The sequence below is a fragment of the Onthophagus taurus genome, chromosome 3 (assembly GCF_036711975.1).
Source record: "Onthophagus taurus isolate NC chromosome 3, IU_Otau_3.0, whole genome shotgun sequence".
NCBI lineage: Eukaryota > Metazoa > Arthropoda > Insecta > Coleoptera > Scarabaeidae > Onthophagus > Onthophagus taurus.
In genome coordinates this window covers 5,427,504-5,445,323 of record NC_091968.1, presented here as the reverse complement: position 1 = coordinate 5,445,323, position 17,820 = coordinate 5,427,504, and positions in this window count along the sequence as shown.

Here is a 17,820-nt window from a genome sequence, read left to right as displayed (position 1 = left end):
GATTGACTTGAACTTTGAACTGCACTTTTAAATAGCATCTTTCTATCGTATGACTTACAGAGAAACTGATACGATATACACATTTTTTTTTTTTTGAGATAAACTTATCGATTTGAAGAACAAAATCGTTTATCTTAATTTGACTAGGCGCCATTTTGCCAATAATATTTTTTTTTGTTTAGTTCTAGTTCAAACGATAATCACAACTACATATATAGAAAAGAACATCATTTGATTTTTGAGTTTCAGATTATTTCAGGGATAGATATTGTATCAACCAGCAACTTAGACAATCCACGCACCAACTTGGTTGAGGGACAATGTAAAGATTATTTTCTATAAACAATTCTTTTTAAATAAGTAATTATATCATGAAAACATATGCAAAAGATTAAATTGAAATACCATATAATTTGGTAGCAAAAAATTCCCAAAGAAATCATTTTATTTGATACAAAAAAAGAGACTCCCCCATTAAAAAGTTTGAATTAGATTATACTAGTATTATTTGGAGTGGTTTACACTCAAATTCAAATTATTTCATGTTTTGACAATGTTGATAATTAAAGCTTTATAATTTTCAAGCACAAAATGTAAAAATTTATTGAATAGTACCGTTTTTCAAGCACAAATCCAGTGAGTAGCGTTCATATGGTTTTTATCTGTAAAAATTACACCGTTCAAATCGCGAATTTTCCCGATATGTTTTGGTCAATTAATAAAATTGAAAACGACTCACCGAATAGATGTTGTTTCCCTTGGATTTTACTTCGAAGATAAGCTGGAAAGAAAAGATAAATTAAGTTATTGTGACAAAAAAAAAAGAATTAATACGATACCTTCACATCCTTCAACATCCATAAAATACCAATCCTATGATGTCCTATATCACATCACTAATATCACCTAACACTTAGCATCAATATTTTTATCACTTAATTTAAGTAATAAGTTTTATTTTTCTAAACTACTTTATCACCCTTAAACGCCCGCATATCAACTAAAATGCGTTATTAGCGAATCAACTTCCAAACATCCCCTCCTTAATTTATTGTGGGAGGAAGGAATACTGGAGGTGAATAGACAAAAAATGTGAAGACGACGGGCCAAAGCGGTTTTAAATCGTTTTTTAGTTTTAAAACTCAACCTTTCAATAAAAAAATTACTGGTTTTCTCGAAATATTTCAAATAAAACTTACGTCATTTTACTAAAATAAAACGCACTAATCGAACTTCAATGTTTAACTAAATTCACTATAATTAGAGAACGGTTTGACGGATTTTAATGTTTTATATCTCAATCGAAAGTTTGGGGGCTAGACTTCCAGTCGGTCATTTCAATAGCTGTACGCAGGTAATTAGTAAATTTTGAAATCGAGCATTTCCACCTTCGCATTCTTTGTAGATCATACTTTCGATCGAGATGTTGATGACTAAAATTGGTCAATTAGTTAAGGAAATAATTGATGTGTTTGATTAATCGTTTTTTGTATTTTAATCAAAATCTTTAAATATTTCGAATCGAGCATTTGGACAACCGCATTCAGCCAGACACATACTTTTAATTGAGATATAAAACATTAAAATCCGTCAAACCATTCTCTAATTATAGTCGATTTAGTTGAAATTAATTTTTTTATATTGGGGGCTAGACTTTCGGGCGTTCATAAGTGCGTAAACAACGAGCCGAACACGGTGTCATTCCGTGGATTGTACAAGGTTAACGGGAGAGAATTGAAATCGGAAATGTGATTTCGATAGAAGAAACTATGACGAATCGAATGACGTATAGATCTTGATCATCGGGTACATCGTTTACGAGTTATCACCACTTAAAAAAGGTCATTTTTGTGTTATTTTCGTGTACCTTCGCATTATTTTGGCGTTTTAGCGGAATTCGAGAGAGATTTCGAATCGGGCATTTCCACTTTCGTATTGACCTTTCGAATGAGACATTGTTTATCGAAATCGGTTGACTGGTTCTCTTGTTATAATCAAAATACTATACATGTAAAATCCTATCTAATTAGGGGCTAGAAAAATTGGGGGCTAACTTCGCATAGGTAAAGAAATTACATTAAGTTAAGGCGTCATGTACTTTGCCGCTGAGTTATTATTTTTATTTGGAAACCGGTTTATGAATAAATGGTTTCGGAGAACAATGATGAACAGTTGTCGTAGGTCTCAGATTTGAAAAAGTTTCGCGTAAAGAAATTAATAAAGGAAAAGTGTCAATAGCGTTATAAATTTTTGTAAAAAATTCACCTGGAAGATGCAGAGGTTGACCATAAACCAGCTCTATAGACGATCATCCAAGATCTTCTTTTAGGGAGGAACGTAGGCCTAAAAGAACTAGTGGAAGTTCGTGTTTCCAACGGTCTGTATTACCTCTTGCAATAAGAGCTGTTTTTAAAGATCTGTGAAATCTCTCCAGAATACCGTTGCTTTGGTAGATGTATGAATTTGATTTGAACCGAAAAATGTATTAAATTCTTTGAAGAGTTTCGATTCAAATTGCGTGCCTTGGTCGTGCATAATAATATGAGGGATACTAAATCTCGAAAAATAATGAGTAAAAAGAGCATTAGCAATCGTGGGTGTCGTTATATTGGAAAAAGGAAAAGCTTCAGTCCATCTTGTAAAGGTGCTCAATTAACACTAACAACAGATGCTTCTTCTACTTCTATAGGTGCTGTTTTAGAGCAATCTGTAAATAATTTATCACAACCATATTTTTCAAAAAAACTTTCGCCTTCACAAACTAGATATTCAACTTTTGATCGTGAATAAGTTCTCAAAATTAATAAAGTTCTCAAATATTAAAAAAACAAAATAAAAAATTGACTTGTTTTTTAGATCAAGTCTATTGATTAATTAAATGCTATGATTAAATGACAAATTTTTTAATATATAGTTACATAAAGGTGCAACGCCACAGTAATCAAGGTTTTGAACGTCATTTCTTCAAACCCTGGATGTTTGATTCTTATAGATATGAAATATAAACTTACAACAATCGTATCTTAAAAACGAAAGGAGATATCATCATGAAATAAAGAACTATTTAAAGCAAATTTACTTAGTAATTAAGGTATTGAACATCATTTCTTCAAATCATTAAATTTTGAAGTTATGATTTTTGATTGCAACCTTCCATAACTTTAAACGTAAATGTTAGGGTAATTAATCTTGACGTATCTCAAAAACTAATTGAGATATCGTTATGAAATAAAAGGTAGTTTAAAGGAAATTTATTAAAGATTTAATGCACCATAAATAATTTCTTATTTGCCATAATCTTGGTTGCTACGATTTTTTCAATGCAACTATGCATGTTTGATTGGTATAAATATGTAATATACAGGGTGCCCATTATGTATGGAATATAGCATATATCTTGGTAGGTATCAACTTTATAAAAAAACATTTTATACAAAAATTGTTTAATATTTTATTTGCCATAATAAGACTGCATTCAATTGTTTTTATTTCAGAAAACAACTGAGTAACGAATAATACTTACATTTTTTTAAATGGCAATGTGTTCTTTCATTAGGCTCATTTGATAGAGATTACTTTTCTCTTTACGACGGCGTAAAACATCAGAAAATTCTTGAAAAAAATTTAAAAATTGTTTATTAATAAAAATTAATCAATTACATTAATCTAGATATCCGAGATCGTCAAGTACCTCGAATTATTACCGGAAATTAAATTTACATACAAATAAACGAAAAATTAGCGTACTTCTCCAATAATTCTAGGTACTTCGAGGTACTTGACGATCTCGGATATCTAGATTAATGTTATTAGTTAAATTTTCTTAATAAACAATTTTTACATTTTTTTCAAAAATTTTCTGATATAAGGGTACTAAAATTTTACGACATTGTAAAGAGAAAAGAAATCTCTATCAAATGAGCCTAACGAAAGGGTACATTGCCATTTAAAAAACTTCAAGTGTTATTCGTTGCTCATTTGTTTTCTGAAATAAAAACAATTTAATGCTGTCTTATTATGGCAAATAAAATATTAAACAACTTTTGTATAAAATGTTTTTTTGTAAAGTTGATACCTACCAAGATATATACTATATTCCATACATAATGGGTACACTGTATATTTTAAAAAATCATATCTCAAGAACGAATTGAGATATCATCATGAAATAAAAAGCAATTAAAAGAAATTTTACTTAGCAATCAAGGTTTTGAACATCATTTCTTCATATCATTAAATTTCGGAGTTGTGACTTTTCTATTGCAACCTTGCATAACCTTAAACGTAATACTTAATAAGGTAATTAATCTTGACGTATATCAAAAACGAATTGAGATATCGTTATAAAATAAAAATCAGATTAAGGAAATTTAATAAAGATTTAACGCGTCATAAATAATTTCTTATTTTCCATAATCTTTGTTGTTATGATTTTTTCAATCCAACTCTGCAGGTTTTATTGTTATAAATATGTAATATATATTTTAAAAAATCATATCTCAAGAACGAATTGAGACATCATCATGAAATAAAGATCAATTAAAAGCAATTTTTCTTGGTAAACAAGGCTTTGAACATCATTTCTTCAAATCTTCAAATTTCGGAGTTATGATTTTTTGATTACAACCTTACATAACCTTCAACGTAAATGTTAGGGTAATTAATCTAGATGTATCTCAAAAACTAATTGAGATATCGTTACGAAATAAAAAGAAGATTAAAGGAAATTTAATAAAGATTTAATGCACTATAAATAATTCATTATTTTCCATAATCATGATTGTTATGATTTTTTCAAACCACCTCTGCATGTTTGATTGATATACATAGATATGTAATATAAATTTTATGTAATCATATCTCAAGAACGAATTGAGATATCAACATGAAATAAAAAACAATTTAAAGCAAATTTACTTTGTAATCAAAGTTGTGAACATCATTTCTTCAAATCATCAAATTTCGGAGCTATGATTTTTGATTGTAACCTTCCATAACTTTAAACATAAATGTTAGGGTGATTAATCTTGACGTATCTCAAAAACTAATTGAGATATCGTTATGAAATAAAAAGCAGTTTAAAGGAAATTTAATACAGATATAAATATAATGCAGCATAAATAATTTGTAATTTTCCATAATCATGGTTGTTGTGATTTTTTCAATCCAACCCTGGATGTTTGATTCTTATAGATATGAAATATAAACTTACAACAATCGTATCTTAAAAACGAAAGGAGATATCATCATGAAATAAAGAACTATTTAAAGCAAATTTACTTAGTAATCAAGGTATTGAACATCATTTCTTCAAATCCTCAAATTTTGGAGTTATGATTTTTGATTGCAACCTTCCATAACTTTAAACGTAAATGTTAGGGTAATTAATCTTGACGTATCTCAAAAACGAATTGAGATATCGTTATAAAATAAAAAGCAGCTTAAAGGAAATTTAATAAAGATTTAATGCACCATAAATAATTTGTTATTTTCCATAATCATGGTTGTTATGATTTCTTCAATCCAACTCTGCATGTTTGATTCTTATAGATATGAAATATAAATTTTAAACAATCGTATCTTAAGAACGAAAGGAGATAGCATCATAAAATAAAATACAATTCAAAGCAAATTTACTTAGAAATCAATCTTTTGAACATCATTTCTTCAAATCTTTAAATTTCGGAGTTATGATTTTTTGATTGCAACCTTCCATAACTTTAAACATAAATGTTAGGGTAATTAATCTTGACGTATCTCAAAAACTGATTGAGATATCGTTATGAAATACAAAGCAGTTTAAATGAAATTTAATAAAGATTTAATGCACCATAAATAATTTCTTATTTTCCATAATCGTGGTTGTTATGATCTTTTGAATCCAATTCTGTATGTTTGATTGTTATAAATATGTAATATAAATGTTAAAAAATCGTATCTCAAAAACGAATTGAGATATCACCATGAAATAAAGAACTATTTAAAACAAATTTACTCAGTAATCAAGGTATTGAACATCATTTCTTCAAATCCTCAAATTTTGGAGTTATGATTTTTGATTGCAACCTTCCATAACTTTAAACATAAATGTTAGGGTAATTAATCTTGACGTATCTCAAAAACTGATTGAGATATCGTTCTGAAATAAAAGGTAGTTTAAAGGAAATTTATTAAAGATTTAATGCACCATAAATAATTTCTTATTTTCCAGAATCTTGGTTGTTACGATTTTTTCAATGCAACTCTGCATTTCAAAGAACAATCGTATCCTAAGAACGAAAGGAGATATCACCATGAAATAAAAAACAATTCAAAGCAAATTTACTTAGTAATGAAGATTTTGAACATCATTTCTTCAAATCTTCAAATTTCGGAGTTATGATTTTTTGATTACAACCTTGCATAATCTTAAACGGAAATGTTAGGGTAATTAATCTTGACATATACAAAAACTAACTGAAATATCGTTATGAAATAAAAGGTAGTTTAAGGAAATTTAAGAAAGACGCACCATAAATAATTTCTTATATTCCATAATCATCGTTGTTATGATCTTTTCAATCTAACTCTGCACGTTTGATTCTTATAGATATGAAATATAAATTGTAAACAATCGTATCTTAAGAACGAATTGAGTTATCATCATGAAATAAAAAACAATTCAAAGCAAATTTACTTAGTAATCAACGTTTTGAACATCGTTTCTTCAAATCTCCTAATTTCGGAGTTATGATTTTTTGATTGCAACCTTGCATAACCTTAACCCATTTAATCCCTTGCTGCTTTATATTAAAAAAGAAATCGGGTTTTATAATTTTCCATGAGATAAGATGGAATGAAATGTCTAAAAATGTACACAGGCGTTTGAAAAAAAAATTGTGTTATGAGATATGAGATGGTGCAAAAATGCACCACTGGTAAGGTAAGCGAACAACAACACAAAAATATTTTGATTATCATTTATTAACTGAGTAACAAATTACTCATAAATAAATAATAATAGTGAACAACATAATACCAACAAATACCAAAAAATATTTATACTGAAAGTGGTGCAAAAACGCACCAATGGGATGAACAGTATAATCATTCATCGTGATACTTCGCAAAGCACTCTTCATGTAAATGAACGCTATACTTACTACATATATATTGACACACTATGTCCATAACCGTCTATTTCTAGGGAATTCACCAAATAAATACGTCTAAACTGGTTTCTGATAATACGAAAGATGATGTAATCCTTATATCTCATCATACATCCCAATGGTGTGTTTTTGCACCATTAATGTTTCAAGACGTATTTTCAGAATTCATATTTTTATTTCGCGTTTCAAGATATATATGATGAAAATATGCACTAAAAACTTGCAAATATCAAAATATTAAAGAATTTTATGCACTAAAAGTAGTTTTGTTTGTATTGTATATTTTGAACAGAAATTTTCAATAGAAAAGAATTGATGCAAATATGGTTTAAATAGCAAGAATTATGAGATATTTTGATATGTATAGCCTAACAACCTTATACACAGGAAAAAATCGTGTCGTGTAAAAATTTTAGAGTAGTTGGTAAAAAGAATTAGAGTAAAAATTGTAATATCACATGGTAAAAATAACTCTAAAGTACACTATATTTAACATTAATATAGAGTTCATATATTATTCACTTAATAGAGTAGTTTTTACAGTTCTCTAAAGGAGAGTTCTTTTTTACTTATGTTAGTGAAGTTATGTAATATATAAAACATTAAATTTTACACTAGACGTGTACTTTTCCTTCGGGTACTTCGTAGGCACCGCACTATTTTGCTCGGGATTACTCGTCGGTACCACGTGATCAACATGTGGTGTGATACAGCTAAAATTTAACGGTCATCTACTAAACGAGTCGGAACTCGATAGCGTCTCGAGACCTGATTTACGCGATATAGAAAGAAAGAACGATTATTTTTATTTTAATTATGTTTGCCAAACATTCGTGTTGTGAAATTAGTGGAACTTCCGGAAGATTTACATACATACAAGTTCCTTGTGAAGATTGGTAAAAATGTGCAACTTGGTGCAACTATACATGTAGGAAACTTATAAAAGACTCATTATATGCAGTTTTGATGGCGACTCGGTGGAAACTTTAAAATGAATTAAGTATTATATATGTTATATGTATATAAACAGAATTAAATTTTTTTAAATTTAAGTTTAAACAATATATTACAAGTAAAAATAAAAACAAATATTTTATAATTTTGATTTTTATTACAAACGTAAAACTTCCCTAAAGATACTCCACTTCCTATTAAAAATTAACACTAATAAGTGGAATATACACACTATTTAGTGATATTTTGTCAATTAATAGAGTAAAATTAGAGCGAATTTTTAATAATTTACACTGATTAGATTAGAAATGTATCTAATTAGAGTCACGACAACATCTAGTTAGATTACATATAATACACTGTTATAGAGTAACGATTTTACACTATTTAATAAACACCATCTCACTATTTAGTGTAAATTTTTAATCTATTCACCTACACTATATAGTGCAAAAAAATAACTCTAAATAAATTGGACCGATCTGAATCATGTTTTAGAGTTGATTTTTACTCTATATTTTTTCCTGTGTAGTGGTATCGTACAAACAGTTAGCACCTTCAAATCTGGAAGTATATGGCTCTAAAATAATTTTAAAACGCTGGTGCGTATTCACACCAGTGGGACTAAATGGGTTAAATGGGTACTAAAAGCTAATTTACTTAATAATCAAGGTTTTGAACATATGGTAATGACAAGTAAAACTAGAGGTAACACTAGACCTAGAACTAGAAAGTTTCGCGTTTAGCCGTGTTTAGACTACTTTTACTCCAATGAAAATATACAACAATGTAGCGCTGAAGACTTTAGTGAATAATTAATAGAACATTGCGGCTAGTTAATTTCATGGTTTAATTCCTCGTTTTAATTAACACATTTAATATTGTCAATTTAAACGTTAGTTGATGCGTGTAAACGAAGCTAAAGTGCTTAAGGATTATTTATGTACACGTTGTCTGCACATAAAGCGTGTCTAGTTGAGAAGTGAGAGGTACTTTCAAGCTGAACATTAACAAAACCCAAAACCCAACCCCTCTTTAGATGAAGCTCCGGACAAGCTCGCAGCAGCGCCCCGTATGGGATTAATAAAACGAAATAAGCTATTTATATTTAGTTGAAATTTTATCAACATAATTAATTTAGTTTCGAGTTGAAAAATTTTATTAACTCTCCAATTTTAATTATTTTTAATCAGTTTTAATTAAAAAACTTGGTTAAGCACCAACTGTTTATACATTAGATATGAAGAGAAATTATTTCAATAATTACTTTCAGCTGATGTTGTAACACGGGTGGTGAACCTATTCGTTATTCTGGGGGGTGCCCCGGTGGTTTGATAACCCCTCAAACTAGTTCGTAGGCAACGTAATTAGTTCGTTAAAGATTAACGCGGTGTCACCGCGTTTTACTGATGACCTCGATAATGTTTTGTTGCAACAGGAGGGTGGGTTTTCTAAAGTTTTACGTTAATTAAATTCTTTTTATTATTTTCTTTTTTGGTCGCCCGTCTTAAAAGTTTCGATTAAAACCTGAATAATACATTTTAACGGGAAAGTAAATTTTTGTTTCCGGTCCTTTTGAAATTCAAAGACAATAACGGAAATGAGATCAACTCGAGTTTGCTTCGACTTTAATTGAAGTGAAGGTACGCTAATTGTGTTAAAATCAAAGATTCAGGTTTCTTAGAAGGTCCATTAGTGAAAAGCGGGAATTCCGATGCTTTTTATTGCATCCTATTACTTCTTTTCGGATCTCTTATTCATGTTAGCTGAATACATCGGCTCATCCAAGGAGGGCTACTTAAAACATTTTCTCTTTTTACTTAATCATTTTCAAAAAATCATAACAAATCGGGATTTCAATAAACCATTATGAAATTTTCAGCACTTATTAAACAAATTATCAGCTTTTCAATGAAACAAATCGATTTTCAAAATATCTTTTAGTTTTTGAGGTATTACTTTTAAACATAATAAGGCATTTTCTCATTTTTCGAGTTAAGCAACTATTTTCAATCATTTTCAAAAAATCATAACAAATCGTGATTTCAATGAATCATTATGAAATTCTCGGCACTTATTAAACAAATTATCAACTTTCCAATTAAACAAATCGATTTTCAAGATATCATTTAGTTTTTGAGGTATTAACTTTTAAACATAATAATGGATTTTTTCATTTTTCGAGTTAAGCAACTATTTTCAATCATTTTAAAAAAATCATAACAAATCGGGATTTCAATGAATCATTATGAAATTGTCGGCACTTATTAAACAAATTATCAACTTTCCAATGAAATAAATCGATTTTCAAAATATCTTTTAGTTTTTGAGATATTAACTTTTAAACATAATAAGGCATTTTCTCATTTTTCGAGTTAAGCAACTATTTTCAATCATTTTCAAAAAATCATAACAAATCGTGATTTCAATGAATCATTATGAAATTCTCGGCACTTATTAAACAAATTATAAGCTTTCCAATGAAACAAATCGTTTTTCAAAATATCTTTTAGTTTTTGAGATATTAACTTTTAAACATAATAAGGCATTTTCTCATTTTTCGAGTTAAGCAACTATTATCAATCATTTTCAAAAAATCATATCAAATCGTGATTTCAATGAATCATTATGAAATTCTCGGCACTTATTAAACAAATTATCAACTTTCCAATTAAACAAATCGATTTTCAAAATATCTTTTAGTTTTTGAGATATTAACTTTTAAACATAATAAGGCATTTTCTCATTTTTCGAGTTAAGCAACTATTTTCAATCATTTTCAAAAAATCATAACTAATCGTGATTTCAATGAATCATTATGAAATTCTCGGCACTTATTAAACAAATTATAAGCTTTCCAATGAAACAAATCGATTTTCAAAATATCTTTTAGTTTTTGAGATATTAACTTTTAAACATAATAAGGCATTTTCTCATTTTTCGAGTTAAGCAACTATTTTCAATCATTTTCAAAAAACCATAACAAATCGGAATTTCAATGAATCATTATGAAATTCTCGGCACTTATTAAACAAATTATAAGCTTTCCAATGAAACAAATCAATTTTCAAAATATCTTTTAGTTTTTGAGATATTAACTTTTAAACATAATAAGGCATTTTCTCATTTTTCGAGTTAAGCAACTATTTTCAATCATTTTCAAAAAATCATAACAAATCGTGATTTCAATGAATCACTATGAAATTCTCAGCACTTATTAAACAAATCTTAAGCTTTCCAATAAAACAAATCGATTTTCAAAATATCTTTTAGTTTTTGAGATATTAACTTTTAAACATAATAAGGCATTTTCTCATTTTTCAAGTTAAGCAACTAGAGAGAGAGACAGAGAGATAATGGATTTATTTTAGACAATTAAAAGCAATATATAACATAAACAACAACATAATGTACATTCTATATTAAGTCTAAAAAGGGTTATCGACCAAAGTCCTTCCGCCCCATCTCAATAATTAAAATTTTTTCCGCCACATATTGTTATCCTGTCACAATCCTTTTGTAAATAGTGTCGAATTCTGATGATATAAGTAGGGGTGATATTTCTTCAGCCATCTTGCTATTAGATTTATTTGCTAAAATTAGACGGCTTTATTTCGGTTTTTTCATATAGCGATGTTGTGCAATGGATTGTTCGGGTGTTTCATTTTCGTTACTGCTCGGAAACTTGTTCTTTCGCCAACTTCCAAACTCCTTCGTGTGCATCGCTTGCTATCATAGGTCAATAGGCTTGCATAGTCTAAAATTGGTCTACAAATAGTCTTATAAATATGCGCAGCGCATTTGAAGTTAATGCCTTCTTTCTTGTAGGTAAAACTTCTAAACAGATTTGCTCTGGTGATTGCTTTCATTTTAGCCTTTTTTGTGTGTATGTGGAACTTCACTTTGCTGTCAAAGATTATACCCAGGTATTTAATGTTCGCTGAAGGACTGATTTGCGTCTGTCTGATGTATACTGTTGGAGAATTATTATGTTGGTATTAGAAATTGTGCTTTTGAATCGTTTATGTTAATTCTCCAGGAAAAGCACCATTTAGTTACTTTGTTAGTTGCTTCTTGTAATGTTACTATGGTCTTGTTGAATTTTGAATTCATTCGAGAAGGTTTCCTTTGTTCTTACTCGAAAAGAACGATCTTTTAAAAAATTTGACAGTAATTTAAATAACTCAGGTGGAACGTTTAATTTGTGTAATTTGTAAATCAGACCATTATGCCACACTGAGTCAAACGCTTTTTGTATGTCTAGAAAAAGAGCTGCTGATTTTATTTGCTGCAAGCGACAAGTGTGTAGATTTGAAGTAAGAATAGCTAATGGATGTATAGTCGATTTCCCTGATCTAAATTCAAACGGATGATGTGAAATTTTATCCTCAATATACATTAGCAGTCATTTTTTAATAAGATTTTCAAACGTTTTCCCGATGACAGAAAGCAACGTTATAGGACGATAACCAGAAGGCGTTTGCAGGTTCGACTGTTAAGCAACTATTTTCAATCATTTTCAAAAAAACATAAGACATCGGGATTTCAATGAATTATCATGAACATCTCGGCACTTATTAAACAAATTATCAGCTTTCCAATGATAGAAATCGATTTTCAAAATATCTTTTAGTTTTTGAGATATTAATTTTTAAACATAATAAAGCATTTTCTCATTTTTCGAGTTAAGCAACTATTTTCAAAAAATCATAACAAATCGGGATTTCAATGAATCATTACGAAATTCTTGGCACTTATTACAAAAATGATAAGCTTTCCAATGATAGAAATCGATTTTAAAAATATCTTTTAGTTTTTGAGATATTAATCTTTAAACAAAATAAAGCATGTTCTCATTTCTCGAGTTAAACAACTATTTTCAATCATTTTCAAAAAATCATAACAAATCGGGATTTAAATGAATCATTATGAAATTCTAGGCACTTATTATAAAAATGATAAGCTTTCCAATGATAGAAATCGATTTTCAAAATATCTTTTAGTATTTGAGATATTAATTTTTAAACATAATACAGCATTTTTTCATTTTTCGAGTTAAGCAACTATTTTCAAAAAATTATAACAAATCGGGATTTCAATTAATCATTATGAAATTCTTGGCACTAATTATAAAAATGATAAGCTTTCCAATGATAGAAATCGATTTTCAAAATATCTTTTAGTTTTTGAGATATTAATTTTTAAACATAATAAAGCATTTTTTCATTTTTCTAGTTAAGCAACTATTTTCAATCATATTCAAAAAATCATAACAAATCGGGATTTCAATTAATCATTATGAAATTCTTGGCAGTAATTATAAAAATGATAAGCTTTCCAATGATAGAAATCGATTTTCAAAATATCTTTTAGTTTTTGAGATATTAATTTTTAAACATAATACAGTATTTTTTATTTTTCGAGTTAAGCAACTATTTTCAAAAAATTATAACAAATCGGGATTTCAATTAATCATTATGAAATTCTTGGCACTAATTACAAAAATGATAAGCTTTCCAATGATAGAAATCGATTTTCAAAATATCTTTTAGTTTTTGAGATATTAACTTTTAAACATAATAAAGCATTTTTTCATTTTTCGAGTTAAGCAACTATTTTCAATCATATTCAAAAAATCATAACAAATCGGGATTTCAATTAATCATTATGAAATTCTTGGCACTAATTATAAAAATGATAAGCTTTCCAATGATAGAAATCGATTTTCAATATATCTTTTAGTTTTTGAGATATTAATTTTTAAACATAATACAGCATTTTTTCATTTTTCGAGTTAAGCAACTATTTTCAAAAAATTATAACAAATCGGGATTTCAATTAATCATTATGAAATTCTTGGCACTAATTATAAAAATGATAAGCTTTCCAATGATAGAAATCGATTTTCAAAATATCTTTTAGTTTTCGAGATATTAACTTTTAAACATAATAACACATTTTCTCATTTTTCGAGCTAATTAACTATGATAATAATAATAATAACCTTTATTCTTTCTTTCTCTCTCTCCAACCTAATACAAGCTCAATCTAAATAAAATAGTTACAAATCAATATATATGTATTTGATACACCACATAGCACAAAGTGCTATGCGTGACATTAGATTTAAGTTAAGATCACGAACGACTCGTGCAGGAAAAATTGTATAATTAAAAGAGAGATTATGACAAGTCTAAATGACCCTCTCAGTGTGAAACGATGTAACAGGAGGAAGACAAAAAAACAGAAGTAAACAAAGCAGAGCATGCATGAGTGCTAGGAGACCACCTGATGCAAGGCAGACAATTGCTTATTGTTAAGAGATTTCAGCCACAATTTAATAAACTTATTTATGTTAGGTCGGTTAATTGTTATGCCGTTTAACGAAAGAAATACCATAAAACTATTGTAAATTTTGTGAGTGGGGCAAATAAAAAATCTCTCAGAATGCGACTTATGATGTTTAGATGGTCTAGCTAAAGCATTAGATATGTTTCTGGTGAGGTATCCATGTATGGGGAATTCCAGTGCTACTGGATTACTAATAATATATTTGGTAATTTCCATAGTGTATAACTGCTTTAAATTCCGAGGGGAAATGACGCTATTTCAATGAACTACTACTATTTCAATCATTAGAACTATTTTCAATTATTTTCAAAAAAGCATAACAAATCTGGATTTCAATGAATCATTATGAAATTCTCAACACTTATTAAACAAATCATAAGCTATCCATTGAAACAAATCGTTTTTAAAATATCTTTTAGTTTTTGAGGTATTAACTTTTAAACATAATAAAGCATTTTTTATTTTTGGAGTTAAGCAACTATTTTCAATCATTTTCAAAAAATCATAACAAAACGGGATTTCAATGAATTATTATGTAAATCTCATCACTTATTATACAAATCATAAGCTTTCCACTGAAACAAACCGTTTTTCAAAATATCTTTTAGTTCTTGAGGTATTAACTTTTAAACGTAATAAGGCATTTTTCATTTTTCAAGTTAAGCAACTATTTTCAATCATTTTCAAAAAATCATAACAAATCGGGATTTCAGTGAATCATGATTAATTTCTCAGCACCTATTAAACAAATTATCAGCTTTCCAATGAAACAAATCGTTTCTCAAAATATCTTTTTCTTTTTGAGATATTAACTTTTAAACATAATAAGGCACTTTCTCATTTTTCAAGTTAAGCAACTATTTTCAATAATTTTCAAAAAATCATAACAAATCAGGATTTCAATGAATCATTATGAAATTCTCAACACTTATTAACCAATTCATAAGCTTTCCAATGAAACAAATGGTTTTTCAAAATATCTTTTAGTTTTTGAAGTATTAACTTTTAAACATAATAATGCATTTTCTCATTTTTCGAGTTAAGCAACTATTTTCAATCATTTTCAAAAAATCATAACAAAACGGTATTTCAATGAATTATTATGTAAATCTCATCAGTTATTATACAAATTATCAGCTTTCCAATGAAAGAAAGCGATTTTCAAAATATCTTTTACTTTTTGAGATATTAACTTTTAAACATAATAAGGTACTTTCTCATTTTTCAAGTTAAGCAACTATTTTCAATAATTTTCAAAAAATCATAACAAATCAGGATTTCAATGAATCATTATGAAATTCTCAACACTTATTAACCAATTCATAAGCTTTCCAATGAAACAAATGGTTTTTCAAAATATCTTTTAGTTTTTGAAGTATTAACTTTTAAACATAATAATGCATTTTCTCATTTTTCGAGTTAAGCAACTATTTTCAATCATTTTCAAAAAATCATAACAAAACGGTATTTCAATGAATTATTATGTAAATCTCATCAGTTATTATACAAATTATCAGCTTTCCAATGAAACAAATCGATTTTCAAAATATCATTTCGTTTTTGAGGTATTAACTTTTAAACGTAATAAGGCATTTTCTCATTTTTCAAGTTAAGCAACTATTTTCAATCATTTTCAAAAAATCATAACAAATCGGGATTTCAATGAATCATTATGAATTTCCTAGCACTTATTAAACAAATTATCAGCTTTCCAATGAAACAAATCGATTTTCAAAATATCTTTTTCTTTTTGAGATATTAATTTTTAAACAGAATAGGGCATTTTCTCATTTTTCGAGTTAAACAACTATTTTCAATCATTTTCCAAAAATCATAATAAATCAGGATTTCAATCAATCATTATGTAATGCTCGGCACTTATTAAACAAATTATCAGCTTTCCAATGAAACAAACCGATTTTCAAAATATCTTTTACTTTTTGAAGTATTATCTTTTAAACATAATATGACATTTTCTCATTTTTCGAGTTATGCAACGATTTTCAATCCTTTTCAAAAAATCATCACAAATCCAGATTTGAATGAATTATTATGTAATTCTCGACGCTTATTAACCAAGTTGTCATCTTTCCATTGAAAGACCCCGATTTTCAAAATATCTTTTAGTTTTTGCTATAAACTTTTAAACATAATAAGGCATTTTTTGAATTATGCAACTATTTTCAATCATTTTCAAAGAATCATAATAATTCGGTATTTCTATGAATTATTATGAAATTCTCAGCACATATTAAACAAATCATATGCTGTCCAATGAAACAAATCGATTTTCAAAATATCTTTTACTTCATTAGATATGAACTTTTAAAGATTATAAGGCATTTTCTCATTTTTTGAATTATGAAAGAAACTTATAATTTTCTTTCTAATACACATTGTATATGTATATTACGTTAACATTGAATCAATAATATTTTTGTATGTTTAATACCTTTACACAATTTTTATTATAAAAAAAATGTATATAGATTCCCTAGTATTTTTCTCTTTTCATATATTTTTTTTAATTTACAACGTAGTCTCGTTTGTTTGAGGTAGGTTCTGTGTGAAAACGGAGCGCCTTTTATAGAGTACGTTGAACACGGCGCTGGGTTTGAAATGGGATTTCCTTGTGCCTCGTGGATTTTCAGAGCCAAGGGAAAACACGTCGACTCTCACAATGCTTACAATCATTCCACTGCGATGACTGTTTTTTCAACTACCTTTAAAGTGCTGCCTTTTCAAAATACCCCTTTCCCCCTAGCATTGAATAGGTGCGGATTTTCTTTTTCGGTTGGTTCCTTTTTGAATGTTTGAAATAAAAAATAATTCTAATAATTTATCTCTTTAATTTGGTAATTTTTGATTTATTCTTCAATTAAAATATTTATGGTAAAAATAATTAAAGGAATGAATAAAATACTTAATGAGAATGTACTCGTATTCGTATTCAAGAGTTTCAGGTAAGGAAATGCAATTTCAGGTGATGAAGCAAAGCGAGCTTTTTGCTAATGGACCTTTTGAGAAACGGCGAACGTTGATTTTAATACAATTAACGTGCCTTTATCTTTCTTTCTAAGCAAATTCCTACTCGAATTTACTTCCATTACACTCGAATTAAAAATATAAAAATAAAAATGATTTGTTGTTTTTGCTGGTAAAATAAATGGATTGGATATCACATCTGAATGAAATATGAACCATATGATTGGAAAATGAATAAAATGTAGGAACCCGTTTTAAATTTCAACATATTTATTTATTATTTAATTAAAAATATGTTCGTGGGGAGAATACAAGCAGAACACATTGGAAAGATTAGCGGTTTTAAATGTGATAAACGCCAAAATTCGGAGGATTATTT